We start from the raw sequence: 16,396 nt of genomic DNA, 5'->3' as shown, positions 1-16,396 counted from the left end.
GGACACCCGCCCCGCCTCAGCCCGCTCGGGGAGCCTGACGGCGGCCCCCGCGGCCGCAGGGCCGGGCGGCGAAGGCCGCAGCCGGGCGCCGCCGCGGGGGGAGGCGAGGGCCCGGCTCGGCCAGCGGAGCGGCGCAGGGCTGCCGCCCTCCCTCCCTCCCTCCCTCCCTGGCAGGCAGCCTTGGCTGCGCGCCCACCCGCCCCGCCCGCGCGGCCCGGCCGAGCCCGACGCCGCAGCGGAGCGGAGCGGGGGAACAGGCCGGCGCGCCCCCCCTCCCCTCCTCGCGGCGGGCTCCCCTCGGGGAGAGGCGCGCAGAGGCCGCGGCGGGGCTGAGGGGAGCCCGGACAGAAGGGGAAAATCGGCGCGACCCGCCCCCCCCTTACCTGGCGCTGCGGCGGCAGCGCCGCCGCCTCCCGGCCCGCGGCGGACCCCTAAATAACGGCTCGGCCGCGCCGCGCCATCGCGCCGCCGCCCCGCGCGCGCAGCCCGACGCCCGGCCACCCGCACCCCTTACTCCCCCCCCCGCCCCCGCCCCCGACGCCCTTCCCTCCGCCACACGGGCCGCCATTGGCGCGCGCGGCGCCTGACGTCGCCGGAGGGGGGCGGAGCTTCCCGGAACGCGCCCCCTGATGCCAGGACGCGGGGGGCGAGGGGCTCGCGCGGCCAGGGCGGGGGCGGCGTGTGAGGGGGCCGGGTCCAGCCCCCCCCCCTTCCGCTCCCCCCCCTCCACTTCTCCCCCTGGCGGGCGACGGGGGCGGGGAGAAGGGGAAGGGGAAGGCTGTGCCTGGGCCCCGGCCCCGGCCCCGGCCCCTCCACCTCCACGAAACGGTCCCCACGGGGTGTTTCTCTCCAGGTGTGTTTCATCTCAGGGCGTGTAGGGACACGCGGGGGGCGGGAGAGCCGCGTCCCCCGGGAGCAGCGCCGCCGCCGCCGCCGCCTCTGGACGCTTCTGGCGGCCGTTAGGCGGCGGGGGCGTCCTGCCGGGCCGGCCGCGGCAGCGAGCCGCCCTCGGCTGGTTTCGCAAGGCTCCGCCGGGACTGCGCGAGGCTGGAGCGTACTCTTATCAGAAGCCGCGGCGTTATCAAAAGCAGCGCCGAGAAAAGGTGTTTGTGGAAGGCCGGGTGGCTGGGAAACGGTCCTTCATACAGCTCGTGCGTGTGAGCCGGTCTAGGGAAGCGTCTGGTGTCCCTAAAGGTCCCCCCTTCTCCCCTCCGTGGCTCGCCTTGTGCACCTCTTAGTTGAGTGGTCCTGGAAAAGGGCTTTCGTAAGCGGGTCGCAGTAGTGTGCTCTAAGGTGCCCTCCTGATTCCAGGTTAAATGTTTTCAATTCACAGATAAGAAAGGACACGTTTAAGTGCCACGTCCACAAACTCACATCAGGGTAAGAGCGTCAAAGTAGGTTATTCCTACTCAGGAATGCATCACGAATTACTGATTCGCCTGAAAAGCCTGAGTTGCTTCCAGCCCTATGCTTTCAGATTAGGCCTTTGCCCATGTGCTGCTTATGTTATCTTCAGGCTTGGGTGGGATGTGAGCTATATTATGTTTTCGGTTAGGCATGTACGTCTTCGGAGGAACAGGTCGATTGGCTCAGACAAGTGGGGCGTCTAGTCCTCGATTCTGTTTCAAATGCTGGCCAGTATGAGCCGCTAACGAGAATCAGTTATGAGCTTTTGAAAAAGGTGGTGGACAATAACCTCCTTCTCACACATTATGTTTAGTAAGAGTCTCTGATTATGTTTGGTTTGGTTTCTGAAGTGGTTTAATTTCCCCAACAAAAATACTGGTGCTACTAAAACAGTACTGTTAATATTATTGTTAGTATATTACTACTATATTAATATACCTGAGAATGTTGTATATTCAATGTGTCACACAATGGGAGGCTGGATGGCCACTTCAGAGTCGTTTAGTACCTCCACTTGCCTGAAGACAGAATCAGCTATACTTAACTCATTTCTGATAGCTATTTATGCAACCTGTATTCCTAAAAATATTCGATGTTAAAGATTCTTTCATTTCCTCAGGCAGCCTATTACAGTATTTTCTAACTATATTATTGAGAAGTTTTTCTTCATGTCTTCTCTCCTGTGCTGCAGTTTAAACTGATTACTTCGTGTCACCATTCACAATCGACCGTCTTCCTAGCAACCTTATTTCTGCCATTGGTGGTCTCTGCACTTAATAGACCCAGTCCTTTCTGTCCTCCCTTACAGACTTTTGGCTGCTCAAGCCCTTCTTAAAGTATGGGGTCAAGTGACATCTGGGGAGTAAGTTTCACGGTTTATTTATTATGAATAAAAATACTTCATCATCCAAATATTTTTCACTTTTTGGTCTGCCTTCAGATTGTGCTTCCAGATGTGCTTGTGCTTACATTAATGTAGGATTACATTTTGAGAATAATGTATAATTAACATGTTTTTCAGTCTATATGGATGTCACTGCTTCAACAGCCTCAAAAAAATCATCTGTGTTTGGCAACAAAAGCTTAAGAGGTACCAGACTCCAGCTAGAGAGTCAGCAAAAAGAATGTATGTTTTTCCTCTCATATTTCAGCATATCTTCTGTTTCCTGTAAGATCTTTAGAGGTCTGCTGCTAAGTCGGCATTCTCAGCAGTAGACGCTCAACTCTCCCCCTTCTACCCTCCCCCTAGCCAACAGAGAGCCTCTTGTGACATTCTCATTCTGAAATCTGATAGCCTGAAGCGATTCCTGATTTATTTCCAGAACTGGTAGAACAACAACAAAAAAACCCTTCAAATCCAATCCTGTATCAGGCCTTGCTTACACACATGTAACATGTATTGTCATTTTTCAAGAACTCTTTTGTATTTCACAGGTAATTTATGGGCTTAATGTGAAATGATTTCCACATAATTGTAGCTGCACAGAAGAACAAAACTTTTTTTGGTGATTGTGCTTAATTTTCACAGAAATGATCATTAATACAGAAGCAAATGGGTTGCCGTATTCAGTATTGTGAGAGCTCGTCTCCTAAGATGTTTGGGTTTCTCAAGGATTTTTTATAAGTTTGGAAAGTGATGACAGCATGCTTGCCTTTATACGTAATCTCCTCTGCAGAACCTTCAGCAAACTCTAGATGCATGAAGATACCTCAGAAGTGTAGAGATAATCTCATGGACAAGCTGAATCCCATTTTCCTACAGCATGAGACAGCCGGCACAAAGCAGTCCTGTATTTTCCCCCAGCACTGACTGTGACTGTGGCGTGGATTGTGGGGTAGCAAATTGCTCTTACAAATGATTGTCGTCTACCCTACATGTGATTCATATAGATCTTTCATAGGCAGGACTGAAAGTTTTGGCTAATTATGTTACATCACCTAGTGGCTTAAGTTTTGTTTTTGTTCTTGTGAAACCTAGTTTTTTAATCTAACAGGGGAGTTGTTCATGTTCTAGTGATTTCTGGGTCTGTGTCAGCATCTTCTCTAATAATAAGTGCATCATTTTGAATCTTGTTGGTGAAGGTGAAACTTGCAACTCTGATCATAGACGCTGGGCCAAAACCTCTGCTGGCATAAACAGCAGAGTCCGTAGGAGCTCTACTTGCTTGCGCTCTGTCCCATAGTCTTGTAGCTTGGAATATCAAATAAATTGCCTGGACTGTGATCTTTTCAAATACAGGCTATACTTTGTATAACACACAAAGAATCTAGCTGTTCTCATATTTTCTCAATATGTTGTGAAGTGCCTTTCCTGCACAAGGGTGATTTTCTGAAAGACTATCTCAGTTTAGTTTGATATACTTCATTGTATTCTTCCCTACAGATACAAAAAAAATTGCTGTGTATTGTCCTGGAGATGCACTACAGTATACAGTACTAATATATAGCTAATATAAACATCAGTAGTTTCAACAATTTCAAATACTGAGGTAAATTCAAAATCCTTGACATAAAATGCAGGTTTTCAAGAACTTTTTTTTTTTTTAAATCTGTGTATTGAATTAAGCATTATATCAGGTAAGCTAGTGTATTAACTTCACTAAATATATGAGTCAAGAATAAAGGAAAATTAATTATCAGGATTTGGAAGTTCTTTGAGATGTCCATCTGCTCATTAGCAGTGCAATTTGCAAGCCAATGCCATGCTCTTATCAGAGCTGTGTAGGGCATTTTGAAGCTCCTACCCTCCACAGCTGGGATCTAAGAAGGTGGAGCTTGCCTTCACGCTCTTCATCTGGGTAGAAAGGGATATCTTAGGAATATGGATAGGAGTAATAACGCTTGAAGAACATTCAGTGATTGGCAGAGGTTTCTAGGAAGCTGCTTGACTGTGGGAGTAGCAATATTTCTACAGATGTTGTAGTGGTTGCTTTAGGATCGAGCTCATACTACTGCTTATGGACCATTTCACCTGTTCTGTAACAGGTGGGGACAAAGCCTGCAGTCAGTAACTACTGAACCTTACAATAGCTGTGACATGGAGAGGAAAGGATCTATTCGAAATGTATTGTTCTCTTGGTACAAGGACATGAACCGTGCCATAGATACATCATGGATGTGAAGGGGTTCCTTGGTTATGGATGCATGTGGCATTGCTAGAGATGGACTGCTGCCAGAAGAGGGTTTTTCGGAAAGATTTTTAGAGTCATGGAGAAAGTGAAATGCGGGACCCTTTACTGATAATGGTTCTGACTTGTCGTTTTGAATCAGAGACGTTTTCTGTGAGATGACTGAATCATAATATAGAACTATTCATTTAGGAGATTCAGTGACACACCCAAACCTCTTACTGAAGTGATTGTGTTATCTCAGCTTGTGTCACTATCCTGAACTTGGACTTGCAAGGGTGTTCAGTGTCCTGACATTCAAGAAGGATGTCTGTCTTCTGGCTTTCTTTGACAGTAAGAAAAGTCACTTTTTTTCCCGCAAGACTGGAAAGGACTAGTCCTTTGGCTGCTGCAGCCAGAATAGTAGCAAATTCTTGTGCTGAGGCCGTATTCCTGTAAGTCATGAAGTCATGGTAAGGACCCCTAAAGAAGAGTGGAGGAGGCAGTCTGGGAGACAGAAGCAAGGCAAAATGGATAACGTAGCTGTTGGAAGTGATTTGGTAAGGGTCATAGCATTTCCCAGCTTTGTAACTTACCAAACATGAGCTGCCCAGTAACAGCACAGCAGGCTTGGTAATTCATTACTTCCTTCTAAAGGGGTGTTGGAGGATATTGCTTTTCCCCTAGAATACTTGGATGCTAGGAATCCTTGTGACAAAGTGATAAAGGTTCATTGAGCTGGGTAGGCATAAGTTGCAGCCAACTAAGTATGTACAACCTAGACAAAAGCAAGTCCACTTGACATCTGATAGCACTTGTTGCACCAAGCAGTGGATGATGGATAGGACAACAGGGCTTGTCATGATGAATGCGCTGGTGATAGTATCACCCCGTTCTTTGGCATTGCTGTGCTGAGCAGGTTGCTAAAGTATGAAACCCAGGACAAGGTCTTGCAAAATTCAGTCAGGGTCTGCAGAGCTGTGACTACAGGCATCAGCAGTTCAGGGAAGAAGTTGGGATTCTTGGAAGAAGTTTTAGAGATGGGGATAGTTGACTCTTTCCCATGTGATAAGCTTGACAGGGAATCCCTGTTGAAGACATTACTAGATGTTGAAGAGGACTTGGAGGCAATGCTTTTAATGTGATTACTCCTTGCTTCTCAGGGATAGCAGCACCATGAAGTTGTACCAGTGCCTGTGGAATAGAAAGCAGATTGCTTAGAACCCACTGAAAAATAATGGCACATCTGACAGAGTGGTGCTGAACCTAGCAATTTGCTTGTTTTTCTGAGGAGGAAATTGTAAAGCTAGTGTCATTTTAGCTCTAGGTTGGAGGCTTTGACAGGTGGAACATGTTACTAGGCTCTGTTTTTTCCAAAAGACAGTGGGCAGGACCATCAGAGAAAAGAGGTCTGACCCTCATTGGAGGAAGAAGTCCAAAAGTCAGAGAGATGTAGTGAGGCCAGAAAAACGTAAAAGCTTGTAAATCAAAGGAAGTAAATATGAAATAACGGAGCATGGAGATAAAATGAAAATACTGAAAAGGGAGGAATTAATCAGGCAGAGAAAATATGTAAGTTAGAATGAGTAATAGAGTGAAATTGCAGCTCACTGCGAGGAAGTGCTGACTCAGAGAGGTTAGAGCTAAGATGAGCTGAAGTGTAAGGGCTCGCTGCAGTCACTTATGCTACGTGTGTGAGCTGCCTGTGACTATAGTATGCTTTTGGCAGCTGCTAGAGCTAGAAGGTCTTTGGAGTGACTCTGTAGATACAAACCCACTGTAGAGATGTGTCTTTCAACTAACACTTGAGGCAAAACTTTCCGATAGTGGACAAGAAGGTCTAACTAGAAATAGCAAAATATGATGAAAAAGGGGAGGAAGAGGTCAGAACGAGTGGGATTATCTTTTTCTTACTTGGCTACAAAGGTTTTCATGAGTAGCATGGCCAATAATAAGCATTCTAAAAAAGGTAAGTCCTCCATTGCCCAGGTCACCCAGTATTTGGACAAAGTAAGGTCATATGTGAAGAACAGCCAGCTGAACCTGAATATGGACTGACAGAAGTGATATTAGCAGTAGAAAAAGGCGTTCTGAAAACTCAAAGCTAAAGTTCAGCCTCATTTGTTATAGGATGTTATATACACAAATAGCCAATTTTGTCTATGTTATATAGAAGTAATTTTGAATTTATTTCTGGGGTTGGACTCTTAGAAAAGCACATGTAAGTGATACTTTCTGTTACTTCCAGCAAGCAAGGGAACAGTCCTAGTCAGATAGATTATGGCTGACCATAGTTACTCACACCTTCCCTTGGTTTTGGACGGGCTATAACAATGCTCCAGTTTAGGCAGAATGAAATTGCTGAATGACCTCTTCAGGTCTTGTGATGACTAGCTTACAAAGCACAGAATTTCAAATGGAGCTCATATTCTTGGTCCTCAGCTACAGGATGTAGCAGGGACAATGTGGGGGTGCCTGACTCCAGGCTCCAGACTGTGCTCGCTTCCTCACACTGTGGAGCTCTCCATCCTAAGGCTAACACTTGTCTGTGTGGACGCTCGTAGGAAGTGGAATGACCCTACACACTAAGGACCATCACCGACTTCGTCATCCTTCTTCCAAGTGCAAGTCATACTTCTTTATAGGGAAAGCAGGGACACAGAGCAACGCTACGTTTAAAGAACTGCCACGACTAAAACAGAAAGAGGTACCAGCTAATAACAGATGCTTACCACATGCGTTCCTAATCACAAAAAGAAGTAGTAATAACAAACAACAACTTTGTGCTTTAAATTTCTGTGTTTGATAGGTGCTAGTTATGTTGTCTAATACTGGAAAGTACTCAGCAGGGTGATTGTGGTGTAAGAACCTGTATGCAGCAGAAAACAGTTCAGTTTGACTTGCTTTAACAACTGTAAATTCACTTCCTATCAGTTCACACGTAGGGCTGACACCCAGCTTTGGAAGACCTATTCTGTTTTAGCGTGCTGGGTTATGACTTAAACTGTTGTTTGGTTGGAAACATTGGCTTTCTGATAATACAGCTTGTGACTTCTCTGTGTATGGAGCCTATAGAGGGGCTACAGTCAAGCTACTGAGAAACCCTTAAATTTTTTCTTGCTGTACCTACTGTTAGACAGAAAATGCGGTGAGAGACCACTTGATTTCCAGGAAGAGAGCTGCTATCAGCCATGATATATATTAAAATGTTTTAAAGTGACACATATTATAAAAGGAATCTGGACAGCTTTATGCTTGAAATTTTCTGGTTGAGCTGTTACAAAGCACAAAGAGCTGGAGCCTGTTACTACCAGCGAAGGGTGTGGGAGTCATGGGGAAGTAAAATCTCATCAATAAAACTGAAGACAGGTTCTGGATTAGAGAACCCCTGGTTAACTGCTGCGTTATAGTCAATGCCTTACATTGATTGACGCTGTTTAGAGCGGGTAAGGGTATGTGTAGAATAATATATTCAATTCTGAGTGTTTTACTATCAGAGAAATGTCAGCAAAGGTGAGTTCATTTAGGAGAAAGAGTAGTAATCTCATTTGATGAAGGAATGGAAAGAAGAATTGAGAGGAAAAGGAACAATTAAAAAATGGTAACAAAACTGAGCGTGCCAGACATGCTTGTGGGAGTGTGTCACTAAAAGATGCAAGAAGGAATATAGGAATTTGCACATGAAATTGTAGCACAAAAGGGTTGTATATAGATTGAAATAAGTAATGGGATGAAAGAGAAGAAAGGAGAATATAGGCTTTCAGTAATAATTTCCCATCATTAAGACATACTGGACTGTGGTATAGCTTCCATCAGCTCCAGGTCTTAAATAATTTAGATCTAGAGTGAATGATATTCTTAGGTACCTAGGAAACTTATGTATTCTCTGGAAAATGGAAGAAACAATAATGGTTTGTCTTATACAGGTCATATTGGGATTGTATATATGATACAAAGACAGAGATAAACGTTATCTTTGCCCCACATACTTCACTGCCTTTGAGGAGCTACTTTGTGTTTTACATTTTTGATCTTTCTGATTTATATTCTGTTCTCCTTCCTCTGTCTTGCCATTATCCATTACCACTTATTCAGAGTTCTTCCTTTCTTTTGTCTTCTGTTGCTCTCTTTTTCTCTTTTTCCATTGCCAACCTTACTTTTACATCTTTTCCTCTTTTCTCTCCTCCCTTTGGCAGTGATTTAAATACAGCTGCTACAACTAGTCCAGAATCAGTCCTGCAGAATAGCTCCTTCTAAAGTGTCATCTTAGTGAGGAAAGTAACTGGTTAGAGTAACATATTTGTGTGCCATATTTATACTACTGATCAGATACATAACAAAACAAAATTTTTCTTCTAATTCTGCCAAAAATCTGAAATTGCACAGTTCCTTTTCCCCTTGTACACCTGCAGGAACAAATACTTTGCAGTCACAATTTAACAAACAAAAGTGATGTCGGTTATACATATAAGCATAGCAAAATCAAGCCCAGTTTCCCAGGGCTGAAACTCCTCTGTAGTGCCAACAGCAGTGAAAACTTGCCTTAAGAGAGCAAGCCAGAGAGAAATGAACCATAGGCCTAAAAGCATCAGCTACACTGAGCTGGAAGCATTGTTTTTAGATCCAAGACCCCAATTTAGAAATTGTCACTGTTATTTGAAATCCTGCTGTGAATATGTGTGAGCAAACCTTAACTTCCTAAGAACAGAATTTTGTATTTGTTGTGATTTGGTTTTGTTTTTATTGCAGCACTCAAATATCCCAGTCTGGACTAGGAGCTCATTGTCTTGCTGTTGTATAAACATGTGGTAAGATGCAGACCTGCTCCCAGAATCAGGAGTCCTAAAAGATTTAAGAAAATGACAGACAAGGGATAGTGGTAAGAGATGTAACATACAAACCAAATGGTTTTGGTACTACAGACTAAAACTCCTCCCTCAGGTGTTGTATTACTGTAGTCCAGTCCTTCCTTTCCCACTGGTCTGTCTCTTTTCTTTTGCCTGCCCTTCCTTTCTTCTGTAACTGGGGCTGCTTGTCATTTAGCCTGTAAATGCTGACCTAGATGTACTTTTTCTATCGTTAATTAAGCGGTGGAAGAATCTTCTTGGAGCTATGTAGATATTCAAGATCTGGTTCAAGTCATGTTAGTTTGAATATGTCTTGAAACACATAGGCTAATCCTGTCATGATTTTTTGTTCTGACTAGATCCTATGTGAAACTGTCTGCTAGTATTTGCTCCAAAGTTGTAGCTCGTAAGAAATTATTTGAGTTCTGTTATATGACTGTCTGTGGTAAAGGAAGCAAATTGGAAGGGTGGTTCATTCACCGATGATAGTCTATTTAACAGGAGACATTAACATTTTCACTATCCTGATATTTTATAGGCAGTCCATAGCAATGTGAATAAATGTATTTCAAAAATAAATAAATTCTTGCTGTCACTCATTAATTGCTTGATAAGCTTGAATCATGAAGTAGTTAGTGATTAATAAATTATCTTTAATATGTTTGACTGGATGAAAAATTCTCAGATGATGTAAAAGTTTTCCTGTTAGGTTCCTGTCAGCAGTCTCATACTGTATATTACAATCATGTCAACACATAGCAGCAATGTTATATGCAGATTGTTTTAAATTAAGTGTTTGGAAAACATTAGCCTACAGTTGGGTGATCTCATTTTTGGGTGTGTTGAGCACAGTGTTCTGCGGATAGTAGATAATTTGAGTTTTGAGGGGGGGGGGTAGGACCACAGAACCTTCAGAGTTCTCTTCTGGCATAAATTGTTTTACAATTCTATGGTAATCCTCAGCTTAACACTGAAGGCTGGACTGTCAGTCTATGTTCTGTCCTTTGTGTACTATTTATGGGGTTATTGGAATTATATTCCAACTGTCTTCTTAGATCCATGATGTTTTAACGTTACATTTATACATACCTTATTACCAGTTTAATGTGTGCATCACTGAGCGTATGCATACTTTCTAGAGGCTGAAATAACCATTAATGCCTGGAAATAACAGTGATACATTCACAATAAGCACATAGGTGCGTTGGAGCAATTACATGTTTAGTGTAAGAATGTATTCCACATCTCATTTTGCAGAAAAGTAGCCTAAAGTGCCTTCCCCCCCGTGCCCCCAGAAAACTTCCCAAATGTTGCGTAATTCATGGTCTAAAGTTCCTCTACAGTATGTTTATAGCTCAAGGCTTCTTAGAACCTTAGTGTTTTCAGGAATGAACTGGTAGTGGCTGTCTCTCTGCTTTTCTGCAGTATTTTGTGTTAGGCTCTCCTTTTCCTTCCTGTTTTCCGTTAGTGCTTTTTTCTTAATTTTTTTCTTTCTTGCTTGCTCCACTACATTTCCCCTCTCTGACTCTCTTCTCTGGGTTTTATTTTGTGTTCTCTAGGGCTTGTCTTAGTGGCAGGAGGAAAGATTTGGTAAGGTGGACTGAGGAAAGATTTGGTAAGGTGGACTGCTATCACAGTCTGCAATCTCTGGGAACCATCACCACAGACAGAAGTACTAGGAGCAGGTAGAGGCAGAGAAGAAATGGAAGACACGATCAATAAGCTGCTGCCCTGACATTACTCTCAGGATGCAGATCTGACAACTGTGGTTCCTAGAACAAAGCATCTGTGGCAAAGAGAGGGACTCAGCCCCTGCTGCCTCCTGAGTTAGGACTCAGCGGCAGCCAGAAACAAGTACCTCACGTACAAATGAGCTATTGACTGTGCAGTGACGGGATCTTGCCTCCCCTGGGAAGGAGCAGTTCCTGGCTCTCGCTGAGTTTCTTCCAGCAAGTTCAACCACTGGTTTAGAAAAGAAAAATAGAGTCTAGCACATAATCCTTGACAAGTTGCTGACCCTTGTTTCTGAGGGATGAGAGGAAACTATTCTCAGCGTTCGCACAGTTCTCTCCTCTACAAGCAGTAATTTTCTGTTCATAGCCTTAAAACAAAAAAAAAAAGTTTGGGATGTGATAATGTTCAATGGAGAGTTTGCTAGGCTGAGGACAGAAGATTCAGTCCCAGTTCCATGTATAAGAAGTCCCTTTTGCAGTCCCTTTGGCTTATTAGCTGACACACTGTAGGCTTGATAGCTCTAAAGTGGTGACTGATACACTTTTTTATATCGTTCATAAGTATGTACTATGCTGTAAGAAGGTATCTTTCCAACCTGCTCAAGGAACAGAACTTTTTGCCTGCTTATTAATCAATTATGCTTGAGAAAAGAAATGTAACCTAGCATAATGCTCCAACAATTACTGTTGTAGGTGATTTTCAGGCCCAGATTTACAATTTTTTAATGCCTATTGACATCATGGATGATGGCTCTTAGAAGATAAGGTCCTATTGGTAATACCTTTTGACTATTTTTTTCTCAAAATTGATCACAATAAACATGGCTAGGATGTTGTCAGTGTTCTCACTGCTAATAACATAAAATCATCTTGATGGTATGAATATATATTCAAGAATCATAGATCTGTTTTCTTCATATAAAGGGCTAGCTGATTTGGTTCCTGAACTGTAAAGTGAAACTTTCTGATCAAATCCTAGAGTAGCAAAGCCCTTGAGTGTTTTGCTGTTGAATTCTGTAGGGTCAGGGTGTTGTCTGAGGAATTAAATCGTTAGCCACTGTAAGAAAAGTTAACTTGAGTGTATATGTGTATTACTCCTAATCTTATTTTCATTTAAATCAATAGAAGTTTGCTGTTGAGTTGAATATCAGTTGGATAGGACTGCCATTGTCAAATTCTGCAGGATTCTGCTGACCTTTAGTAACTCTTCTTCATTTCTGTGGAAACTAAACACTCAATACCATTGTTTTGTAATGATTGACAGGAAGTACTTAGAATATGAGTTGTCAGAAAAATCTTATTTCACCTTCAACTTATAACTTGACATAAAACATTAGTTAAAAGACTGTGAAGGTTATAGCCCATACTTCTGGTATGCCTTTCTAAAGTTGGTATTCCCTTCTGACGTAACTTTATGGAGGATGAAACTATGGCTCAAGGATCGGGGATGAGCCTGTCACTATACTCTGAAGACAGGCTGCTCCTAGGAAATTAATAGAGAGTAAATACTTATCTGCAATTATAACAGGAAAGACATTTTGATTTAGCTTCAGACATTTGGGATCACTGTGAAAGTATCTCAAACTTCGTAAACTTTGTAAAACATTGCTATCCGAAAATAAAGTTATTCCTAAGATCCAATAGCATCCTTTGCTTTTTTCATCTCATTAGAGTTAATTGAGGAAAAAAAATGTTCTGGAATATAGAAGGCCTGTTTCTGGTAGGAGAAAACCTTACTCCAGCAGCATCCTTCTTATCCTATGTAATGTGAGACTTCATACTGTTAATGCAGTGTATCTATGTTGAATGGGTTTGATCTATAGGTGCTAGTTTTGCAGATCTCATTTTTTGCAGATGAGACTGAAACACACACACACAAATTGATCTCCTTTAGGCAAACGGAATTCATTTGCTGCAAGTGAATTTAATCTGTTGTGTGCACAAAAAAATTATAGCCCAAATAATATTATGTGAAAATTGCTCATGTACCAATGGAGACTGGAAAACAAAATTTCCTCAGAAAAGCTTAGTGTTTAAAAGAGGAACTAGAGTGAAATTCTGATCTCACTGAACTGATTTTTTCCATTGTTTTTTTACAATGTCAGGATTTCATTTTTAGTTTTCAAAAAATGAGCTACCCAGGTGAGTAAGTGAGATCTAACCAAAAATTTAAAGAAATGTCACAGTAACAGAGGCCCTTTGCATTTTGAGCCTTTAACGCCAGTTTTTTGGTTACTGAAAATATCCTGATTTTTGAAAAAGATTGATGACAGTACTAGCGCCAAATCCTTATGAAATGAAGCCTGAATGTCATTTGTCAAGTGAAATTGAAAAGCAAGAAAACAAGGACAGGATGCTACTACTCCACTGACTGACATACATGCAGCTTGAGAGGAAAGGAAACACTCACAGCAAATCCACTTCCTATTCTAGTCAAACCATAGTGCTAAAAAAAGATGTAGAGATAATAACAGCAAAGCAGGTTTTCTGAAAAGGGCCACAAATTTTCGAGTTAAAAAAAGAGAAAAAGGTGGTTAACAGAGATCATTGAAAAGATACAGTGCACACTGTGACTTTGTCAACCTTAACACACTTTGAATAGTGCATGACTTTCAGCTTCTTCAAAAACAGAAATATATCTGTTATTATTCACCTTACCCTGAAAATGTAAGAAATTGCTTAAAACTCTATCAAATTTCAGCATTTTAACCTTTCCTATTTCTTGCAGTAAAACCTCTGAGGTTCCCATGAATTTTTTTTATTACATTTGTATAATGGGCATATGGCTCACTCTTTTGTGAAAAACAAACACATCTCTCTAATTATATATTGTGTTTGTTTGGTCACTTCTTTGATTTCCTTTTGCCCATCCTGCATAATAATGCTTGCCTGCTTTTGTAAAGTACCTAAAGACCTGAGGTGGCAGTTGTAGGTACGTGCTAACATTATATTACTTAATGTTGGTATGGGAAATGCTTTTTAGCCCAGCAAGCACAAGAATGAGATTTGATACTTTTATCAAAGTAAAAGTTTTTAGCCCAGCAAGCACAAGAATGAGATTTGATACTTTTAGTCTAAGATGAGTCTGTTCCTCTCAGATACAAGCCTGTTAAGGCTTTTCATGGCAACCAAGCCACAACTGACATTTAAATGGGGGCTGAAATGCATCTAAATGAAGGATTTACAGTTGTGAACCAGACTGTATGAATTTACTGACTTCAGACCTTTTAGAATGTGTACATTTTTCAATTTTTGGGGCATCTGTTGTTTTGCTAGGCCTGTTCACCAAGCAAAGTCCTTTGTGTTCCCCACTAACCATGATTAACCATCTGGCAGCTATCTGCCGATCTCGTTTCCCAAACCATAATTTCTTTCCAATGGTAAGCGTAGTAGGACAACTAGGGGCCTCCATTGGCATCTGCTTTTTTGTTATTTTAAAAAATTACTTCCAGTATTTCTGCCCAATGTTTAGTATCCTTATTTACTTTAGAGTATTTCCAGCAGATGGTGAGGAATATTCCATTTTCCTCACATTCAGCACATTTCCAAAGAATGCTGATGTCTTTTTTTGGACTATAATGGAACAAGATACCACTGGAATAATATGTTTCAGAATGGGTTTCTCTGATGGTTGCACTTCTTGATGATCCCAGAGCTCTCTTAGATGCCACTGATCATCATCTTATTTTGTGTTGCTCAGACTATGCCATTTAAAGCACAAGCCTAGTCTGGAGAGCCAGTCTGCCCTGAATAGAATTACTCCAAGCCTTCTCTACTGCCTGTTATGGCTCTGCATTGATGAAGACCATGTTAATCATGTCCAGCAAATGCAATCTGAAAAACAAACAACTATTCCAACATTTGTTCCTTACAGGAAGAGCAAAATAGTGTTCAACTCTGAGATAATAAAAATCATTAAAAAACAAAACAATGTTATCCCTAGGTTTTCTCCTACTTTGGAAGAATGCCCAATTTGCATACCATGAGGGCATGTGGAAGCTTTAAGTTATAAAGACTAACTCTATATTTTTGATGCTTTGCATCAGTGAGCAGGGTTCTCCAGAATACCCTCTGGTACCATGTATAACATTTATATTCTAAATATATAAACCAGTACCACTGCAAGGTTGGAAAAGACAAACTTTCCAGTTGCACTTAGCAGTGTTATGAAACCAGTAAAGCCAAGTCTCTTAAGAGCATAGTGTCTTACTGAAGTAAGACTGAAGTGGTGTTGTGTGGAGAAAATAGGCAGGTTATTATTAATCGTGTTGGATTTTGACATTGAAGGCATTTGCTGTTAAGGAGACTGAGGAGAGTGCTGTACTTCACATTTGTACTGTCATGTCAGCAAAAAGAAAAACTGCTTCTTTCCACTATACATTTTGTGACCTACTTTCAAGTTGTACCTAGGTAAGATTATTTTAAGAAGTATTCTTGGCAGGCAGATTACTACAGTCACAGTGAAATAATTCTATTCCAAGCCTAGCAAGTACAGATAAGAAAGAAAACAGTAATTTTTAATCTAAACTCTGTGATTAAATAGTTGTGGTAGCAGGAAGTCTGCCTTCCCAGTCTTTTCATCAGCTGATTCATCCAGATCAGGTATTACATCAGTTTTGAACAGACTGAAGTCACTGTAGTTTAGAGAGCCAAGCAGGGGTTTCTCGGTCATTTAAATCTATGGTAAGAGAGGCTGGGAGTAGTGTAGCTACATGCTAGGCCTCTCTGTATGTGCATAGAGGAATATTGTGCAGGATACAGAAAAGACCCAAATAACATTTGTGGGTAAAGTCCAGGGAAGGACCATGGGAATAGATCATGGTTTCAAATCTTTCCAGACTGCAAGACTGGCAGACGCTTTTTCAGACTGTCTTCTAGAAGGGGGGGTGTGGAAGGTCTTGCAGTCCTCAGGGAGCTCGTGATTTGGCAGGTGAATTCCCCTTCACAAACACACTCATAACTCACAGCTGCTGGCATCATGCCTGTTTCTCTGGTTTGAGAAGGGAGGGGTGAATTTTCATGTATAAAAGTACCTCTGTCTACAGTTCACCTCAAGTAGTTGTTGAGCAGTTGCCACACTTTCTAGTTGGCCTGAAGCCTCAGCCTCTGTGACAGAGAAACTTTTTTGTTGAAAACAGCAGGGAACATGAAATATACATTTTTTATGACTTTTTTTAATATAAGCACTCAAACTACATAGGAGATACTGTTCAGATACAAATCAGAGTTTGCCCTAAAGGGGAGGAGAAATATTTGATGAGGAAGATGTTTGTCTTTCTATTTTCACTTTCTACATTAAATC

The 16,396-nt window shown here is 42.0% G+C and overlaps 1 protein-coding gene and 1 long non-coding RNA gene across 5 annotated transcripts in view; one reads left to right on the top strand and one right to left on the bottom strand.

The window, feature by feature from the left end:
- The window catches only part of LOC138060929 (interleukin-6 receptor subunit beta-like), a 28,528-nt gene extending 27,998 nt beyond the window's left edge, over positions 1-530 (bottom strand). The window contains exon 1 of the mRNA XM_068925243.1: positions 384-530. The gene's annotated coding sequence lies outside the window, so the exon portion shown is untranslated. The remainder of the gene's footprint in view (positions 1-383) is intronic.
- Positions 531-627: 97 nt separating this feature from the next.
- On the top strand, positions 628-12,733 carry LOC138064119 (uncharacterized). Of its 4 annotated transcripts, XR_011137375.1 has the most exons (5): positions 628-853; positions 1,334-1,380; positions 2,099-7,221; positions 9,264-9,393; positions 10,921-12,733. It is a non-coding gene; the product is annotated as an uncharacterized lncRNA (long non-coding RNA). The 4 variants fall into 4 exon arrangements; XR_011137373.1 differs by having other exon boundaries at positions 2,099-9,393; XR_011137374.1 differs by lacking the exon at positions 10,921-12,733 and having other exon boundaries at positions 9,264-9,566.
- Positions 12,734-16,396: the final 3,663 nt, after the last annotated feature.

Source organism: Struthio camelus, chromosome W (genome assembly GCF_040807025.1).
Source record: "Struthio camelus isolate bStrCam1 chromosome W, bStrCam1.hap1, whole genome shotgun sequence".
Taxonomy (NCBI): domain Eukaryota; kingdom Metazoa; phylum Chordata; class Aves; order Struthioniformes; family Struthionidae; genus Struthio; species Struthio camelus.
The sequence above is the reverse complement of the archived record's forward strand: the minus strand, read 5'-3'. Positions and strand labels throughout refer to the sequence as shown.